This window comes from Propithecus coquereli, unplaced genomic scaffold, assembly GCF_000956105.1.
Source record: "Propithecus coquereli isolate 6110/MARCELLA unplaced genomic scaffold, Pcoq_1.0 Scaffold242, whole genome shotgun sequence".
NCBI lineage: Eukaryota > Metazoa > Chordata > Mammalia > Primates > Indriidae > Propithecus > Propithecus coquereli.
Window position 1 is genome coordinate 3,163,145 of NW_012147975.1, and position 8,051 is coordinate 3,171,195.

Sequence of the window (8,051 nt, forward strand, 5' to 3'; positions counted from 1 at the left end):
ACTATTTAATTGGTTGTAACACCTCTGAATATTCTTACATATGTCCAATTTCTTTGGGTAGATTCCTATATTTGGAGTGTTTTGGTCAGAAAATACCCAATTTATACATATTGACAAGAATGAGAGGTCTGTAGGAAGGTGGTAATGTAGAGTGGAGGTCTACTCACAACCATCCTGGGCCTTCATTACCATCCTCTCCTCTAATTCCTACTTAACTTCCATCTTAAGATTGTTACTTACATGAACCAAACAGGTAGATTTCTTTGGTATTTTTAAACTGGCTCTCTTTTGGTCCCATTGCAGTGTCTGTCCTTACCATTAGCAAACTTCTTAGCCTTCGCTCTTCTGACACTGTTTTCTATTTATACATCATCACCACCATCCAAGTATAGCTTCACTATCTCGAAGTCCATTTTGCAAATCAGAATGTTCTTGTGTCCAGAGAATGCCAAGGAATTACTGGCCTGTCAAACTTTCTCAACTGCAATGGTGAGCTCACTGTGATCTGGGGATTGAGATCTTAACTCCTTTGTGTGGAAAGAACAGCATGAGCCTTTGGTTCACATGAAAAGCAAGGATTCTGCAAATATTTTTGACATCATTATAACCAATTAAATGGTTTGTGTTACTAAATAACAAATTCGGTTATCTCATGGTTTATCTTTTAAGAGTGTCCAGTCAGAAAAAAGTGTCTGGGTCATCTACAGATTATACACCTATTTTGTTCTGTTCATATGTCTTCCAGCCTCTGGGGTTGATAGTTTATCTTCCAGGTGCTTCACCCGCACCCCTTGGATGAATCATAGTCCACAGACTGGTAAAACAGCAACATCTCTTTTCTCCCAGACCTGTATGCATAGCAGGCAACAAAACCAAACTCTTCCTCCCAGTTTAGGATGTAGATCTGTAAGTGTGGCCAAAGTGGTTGACCCAGAACACCTGTGTTCCTTTCTTTGGGACTTTGGACTGGCCCGAAGCAGTCTTTGATGAATGAAATGGCCCTGAAGAGTAGCCTTGTTTCTCGATTGAAGCCATCCTGTGAAGGAAAAAAAAATCTTTAAGTCTTCGTAGGTATTACAAATGTAGTTCTAAAAGATTCTAATTTTACAAGAAAATAAAAAGGTAATTCTTTTATATTTTATTTTTTTAAAAACTAGTGTCTTGCTATATTGCCTAGGCTGTATTCGAACTCCTGGGCTCAAGTCATCCTCCAACCTCAGCTTTCCAAGTAGCTGGGATTGCAGGCACGCACCCCCGTGCCTGGCCCTAGGTAATTCTTTGCATCTATCTCCCAGTCTATTTTCCCTCCCCAGAGGGAAGAAATTATTAGTTTGTGTGCACCTTTCAAATATGTGTATACATACTAGTGTATACATATTCTACATACATCCAGGTTTTGAAAACACATATACTCTTCTTTACCTTGCTTAGTATTACTAGAAACATATCTTGGGGCTTGTCAATGATGATAGCAAGGAAGCATGAGTAATAATAATGTATGGGACCAGTGCATGGCCTAGGAAATTCTTGAACCCTGAGGTCTTACCCTTCTAACACGTCTGGACAGGGCATTTCCTCCTTTGGCCATGAAGAAATTTCCACAGGTTGCCTGGGAATCATGTATTTGTATTTTGCATCTGTATGCAAAGATCCTGCTTCAAAAAGTGTGTGCCTGCACTTGTCGGAATGCAGGCGCTTGTAGATCAGTTAGTATGCCTCTGTGAATTTGTCTTAGTTTATTATGATTCCGTGTCGCTGTTAGTACGACATCGTGTATCACTTTTGGCGCGTATGTCTGAGTATATGAGTGGCTATGTCGTTACTTAAATGTTCCTCTTTGGTGTATGAGTTTGAAGTCTGTAGGAGTCCATGTCTGTGTATCTTGTCAGGGTATCTTCAGTTTCCAGCTCCCAGACTCACCGCATGCCATCATTTTTGACGTTTGGGCGGGTGTGGGAACAGTGAAGCGTCCCTACTGTTGCCCCCCTTAGAGAACGTGACAGAGGACTCCCGGTATACCTGCCGTTGCGCATGCACGCGTGTGCAGCCTGGGAGACCAAGTTTTTGGGATCGCGCGTTCTCTCTTGCGCCCTCTGGTGGCCTCCGAGGGCAGCGCTGACAGAACGAGAGGGCGGGGCTGGCGGCGACGGAAGTGAAGTCACTTCCGGGCTGGGGTGTTTGTTTGGACTGGAGAAGAGAGGCGGCGAGCGAAGCGCTCGTCGAGCGGGGGAGCGGCGCTACCTGTAGAGATCCGCGGAGGCCGACAGGATTCGTTGGCTGCCGTCCCCGCTGCCGTGCACTGGGTGAGGGATCCCCTCGGGCAGAGCGGCGACAGGGGTGCGGCGGCCCCGGCGGTCGAGAGACAGCACCTCGGCGGTAGCCGAGGGCCTCAAAGGTTCCCCGGGTTGTTGGCCACCGAGCCCTTGAGGGCCTCCGTTGTTCGTTGTCTCTTTCCGCCAAGTCAGAGGGATGAATATGGGCCGACTTCCTCTCATTCTTCTCTGAGAAATGGCCGTCGCTTTTTCTCATTGTCATTATTATTTATGATTTGGATCTTGCAGCTCTCTATCCGGGTCCTCGGTGGCGCGCGCGGGCTGCCGGGATAGCACTTTCTCGCGTTCCCCATTGCCTCAATTCTTTCTCCCTCCGCCCGTACCCTTTCCCTTTCCCCCGCTACCGCCTCGGCAACAAAGCTCATTGTTTCTACCCACTTCACGCCTGCGCGTCGCCACGCGCAGCCCCTAGTGGCTGCGCTTGCGCGCTCCTGCCGAGTCCGAGGTTGCGGGGAGAGAAAAGGGCGGAGGGACTGGCGGGCTGGCGGCGTCCTGGGGGAACCCTCTGCAACTGTCGACGGGCCTGTACCTTTCTGATCTTTTTTCAACCATTTCTTCGCCCTCCCTACCCCATATTTTTGGTTGTGTGTGGCCCATGCTCCGGATAGGTACTGGGAACCCTTACTCCAGGAGGGCTTTTAATTAGATGAACTTTAAAATCCCACCCAGTTCACATTCTTTGACTTTGGACCTCTAACCTTTTAATAATATTCTGTGCTTACTCCCCTCTCAACCCACCACCCCCCAAAATAATTATAAACTAATAAGGCTTGTAGTGAAGTTATGTCTTCTAAATGTTTGTTGCAGCACTGAATGTTTGTTGCAGCAGCCAGCAGTGATAGTCTAGTGACTCCTGAAAAGGGCGTTATTGAACTGCTTCCTTTTGTTGTCTTGCTTTCCCTTATTCAGCAGTCCCATCACCTCATTAAAAACCTGAAACTCTAAAAAGGATTTATATGGCTTCCAGTTTGCCTTGGGAGAAGGTCTGACATAGCTGACAGCCTTTGACGTTTATTTCACAGAAAGCAAATTCCCATTTTGCATGTGCTGGCTAATCTAATGTGATGACATTGTTTTTCACAAATTTCATTAGAGCAGTTGATCAGGTGTTGGTTTGTATTTTCATTAAGTAGGCTCTGATATTTCATCACCTGTAGGTTATGTTTGCAAATAGGAAAAGGTTCCCTATAAAGATTTTAATGAGACTCCGGTATTTGCTGTTTTGTGATTCTGTTTCCAGTTTGTGAAAGAATATTTGGGACAAGTCTGTTTATACCACTTGTTAATTGTGAACTTGAACAACATTATTTCTCACAAAAAAAGTGTCCGTTGCAAATTAAGATAGGTAACTTTCCAAAAATTACGAAGCCTGTTCATCTGTTTCTTTAAGTGATGGAGGTTAGGAAATGGAGACCACTGTAATCCTTAAAGGCTGTGCATTATTGCTCCTTAAGAGCTCAAATCCATGTAGGTAATTTCCACCCTCTTTGAGACGGAGTGAGTTCATAGCAGGCTTTTCCTTGAATTTGCACTGTGTACCATATTCAGGTTTATTCCTTCATGACCGGAGTGTGGTGCTCCAGTTTTAATGAAAATTTAAAAATTTATTAAATGTCCACCATTAGTACAGTAATTTAGTGGATATTGTGGGAGTTTAAAGAAGGTGGAAAATAAGGCCCTGGCCCCTTGTAATCTAATAACCTTTTGTGCGTTTACATCTTCTTGTAATTTACAGACTATTTTCATATTCATTATCATGACAGTCTGTGAAATAGAGCAAATTTTATCTTGCCCATGTTGAAATTAAGGAAACAGAAGCTAGAGATTATTTTATTTAGCAGATATTTATGTAGCACTTAGTAATGGCAGGCAGTGTTCTAAGTGCTTTTACAAATCTTAACAAATTTAATCCTCAACATCACTAGGTGGTAGGCCCTACTATAAAATGAAGATAACACATGAGAGATGTGAAGTAACTTGCCCAATGTCACACAGCTAGTAAAAGATGAAATTCCAATCCAAGTAGTCCAGAAATTGTGTATACTCTTAACCATATAGTGTGCTGCATGTGATTTAGTGACACATCCAGGGTACTTTATTTTGGTAGTTAGTGGCATAGCTGGGATTTGAACCTTGTTCTTCTGACTCTGGTCCAAGGTTAAAATTGTCCAAGTTGTGATCTGGACCATCTGTTACACAGGTGCATTGATAGTTTTCATTTGATACAGCAAATAATAACTCAACTTGTAATAACTCAATTTTACTTTCTTAATTTCCTCATTGTTTAGAGTGGTGCTTTCCAGTAAGGTAGGTACTAACCATGTGTGGTTACTGAGCACTTGAGATGTGGCTTAATGCTACTGAAGAACTAAATTTTAATTAATTTAAATTTAAATAGCTATATATAGCTAACGGCTACCATATTGGATAGCACAAGTTTAGAGAGTTTGAATCGTCTCTGCTTCTTATTTATATTAGTTTGTATAAATTAGGGTGGTGTTTCTGATGCGCTTGAGCTTTTATCAGTAATGATGATCCATCCTTGTTCTTGCCTAATTACTGTTGTTAGACTGCAGTTGAGATTTGGGTAGCCTTTGATTTGGATTTTTCTGTGGCATTGTTTCACTCCTGTAGGTTTAGGACCTGTGATTTTTACCTTCTGCCTTGGTCCGGAGACCTTTAACTGCTCTAAATGTTTAATAAGCACCAAAATACATAATGCTAATGGTTATGTGCCAGGCCGTCTACCTAAGGTACTATTATTATTAGCCATATAATAGATGAGGAAAATGAGACTGAGAGAGGTTAAATAACTTGCTGGTGGTCACACAACTAGTAAGGTGGTCTGGTTCCAGAGCCGTTGCTTTTTTAATCATTACCTTATGCTGCCAAACATTAAAACAAAAAATTCACTGCTTCTCACAGACTTCTGTCATTGGAAAGTAGACCAACGGAAAAATTTCTTGATCCTCTCTAACTGCCAAAGAGATAACTAGTACACTTAAAAATATTTATATATATATATGTGTGTGTATGTATAAACTAGATAAATACATGTGCAAATAAGGTTAAGGAGTCACAGTAGTTCAAAGTGGAGTCCAAGGGAATGAGAAAAGGTGATGCCTAAGACAGATTAATGAAAGAAACCTAAGAGAACTCTATTTAAATTTTAATGAGTTGTGCTTTTTTTTTATTGGTGTTTTTGACACAGGATCTCACTCTACTGCCTGGGCTAGAGTGCAGTGGCATCATCATAGCTCACTGCAACCTCAAACTCCTGGGCTCAAGCAATCCTCCTGCCTCAGTCTCTCAAGTAGCTGGGACCACAGGTGTGCACCACCATGCCTGCCTGGCTGATTTTTCTATTTTTTTATAGAGAGGAGGTCTCACTGTGTTTTTCAGGCTGGTCTCCAACTCCTGGCCTCAAGAGATCCTCCTGTTGAGCTCAGGAGTTCGAGACCAGCCTGAGCAAGAGCGAGGCCCCGTCTCTACTATATATAGAAAGAAATTAGCCAAACAACTAAAAACAGAAAAAATTAGCCGGGCACGGTGGTGCATGCCTGTAGTCCCAGCTACCTGGGCGGCTGAGGCAGGAGGATCGCTTGAGCCCAGGAGTTTGAGGTTGTTGTGAGCTAGGCTGATGCCACAGCACTCTAGCCCAGGCAAGAGAGTGAGACTCTGTCTCATAAATAAATAAATGAATGAATGAATGAATGAATGAAAATTAAACCAAAACAAAGATGTCAAGTTAGGTGAATATGATGGATGTAAGAAACAATGATGAGCAATGAATCTAGTAAAATATTAATATAAGTAGATGATAATGTGAATTGTCAAGTATTTGATTCAAAAATTATTTTAAAAGATATGTCCTGTGAGAACCTAATAGTGTGAATCTAACAGTGCTAAATAATTTCCACAAAACTCAGAAGGTCCTGGAAGGCAGAAGTGGGTAAGTAAAATTATTTTTATTTTATTTTGTTTTGTTTTTAGAGACAGGGCCTCACTCTATTGCCCAGGCTGGGGTGCCGCGGCACAATCATAGCTCACTACAGCCTTGAACTCCTGTGCTCAAGCGATTCTCCTTCCTTGGCTTCCCTTGGCGGGTACCGTTAGTCCCACCTACCCAGGAGGCTGAGGCAGGAGGCTCCCTTGAGCCCAGGTGTTTGAAGTTGCAGTGAGCTAGGATGATGCCACCGTACTCTATTCAGGGCGACAGAGCAATGTTCTGTCTCAAAAAAAAATGAAAGAAAAGAAAACTTCTAGGGAAAATACTAGATTTAAGTGAAAGGTTGAAAATAAACATGTTTGTCAACTTGACAAACAAAGCAACAAACAGGTTGATATTAATTAGAGAAGGGAAAATAAAGTGAGAAAAGCTGAAATTTATAAAAGAGAAAACAAAAATAAGTAGATGAGATCAATAAAACCAAAAGCAGGGGGCTTGTTTATTAAAGTTGAATTTTTAATAGCTAATCCATTGAGAACTCAGAAGATATGACAAAAGTATCTCCTGGAGGCAATCTGTATTCTCAGGTTCTTTAAACTGCTTTATTGAGATATAATTTACATACCATGTAATTCACTTATTTAAAGTATACAGTGATTTTGGTGTAAGGATATAGTTGTACATCCATCACTACAGTCGATTTCATTTGTTTTTATTGTTGAATAATATTCCAGTATATGGATATACCATGTCATATTATCTCCTGATGGATATTTGGTTTGTATGTACTTTTTGGCTATTGAGAATATTGCTATGAACAATTCGTGTAAAAGATTTTGTATTGACATATATTTTCATTTCTGGTGGGTATATATCTGATAGAATTGCTGGGTCATAATGGTACTCTATGTTTTACCCTTTTGAGGAACTGCTGGAATATTTTCCAAAGCAACTGTACCATTTTACTTTCTCACCACAAGTGAATGAGGTTCCAGTTTCTCCATATTCTTACCAACAATTGTTATCTGTCTTTTTTATTGTAGCCAACTTAATGGGTGTGAACTGGTATTTCATTGTGGTTTTCACTTGTATTTCCCTGATGGTAATGATGTTGAGCATTTTTTCATGTGCTTATTGGCCATTTGTACATCTTTTGGACAATTGTCTATTCAGATCCTTTGCCCATTTTTAAATTGGATTATTTGTCATTTTATTATTGGATCGTAACAGTTTTTTATATGTTCTAGATACAAGTCCTTTATCAGATAGGTGATTTGCTTGTGAATTTCTTTTATATCCTTACAGAGATTATATGCATTTGCAGACCGAATATATATAGACACACATTCCCACACATGAAGAGTATTATACTCACTGTTCTGTGAATTGCAAAGCTGGATTTTTTCCTCCTAAAGATGAAATCCCTGGTAGGCCTTGTCAAGGAAAAGGACATATAATCAAAGTAGATATGAAACAGAAGAAATTTAAATAGTTATATCCTGTGCAATTTTGGGTTTTGTTTTGTTTTGTTTGTTTTTTTGATACAGAGTCTCACTCTCTTGCCTGGGCTAGAGTGCCGTGGCATCAGCCTAGCTCACAGCAACCTCAAACTCCTGAGCTCAAGCGATCCTCCTGCTTCAGCCTCCCAGGTAGCTGGGACTACAGGCATGCACCACCGTGCCCGGCTAATTTTTTCTGTTTTTAGTTGTTTGGCTGATTTCTTTCTATTTATAGTAGAGACAGGGCCTCGCTCTTGCTCAGGCTGGTCT

At 41.2% G+C, this 8,051-nt stretch overlaps 1 protein-coding gene across 1 annotated transcript in view; it reads left to right on the plus strand.

The window, feature by feature from the left end:
* Window positions 1-2,154: 2,154 nt before the first annotated feature.
* Window positions 2,155-8,051, plus strand: part of PAIP2 (poly(A) binding protein interacting protein 2) — a 15,829-nt gene continuing 9,932 nt past the window's right edge. Inside the window, exon 1 of the mRNA XM_012646377.1 lies at window positions 2,155-2,303. The gene's annotated coding sequence lies outside the window, so the exon portion shown is untranslated. The remainder of the gene's footprint in view (window positions 2,304-8,051) is intronic.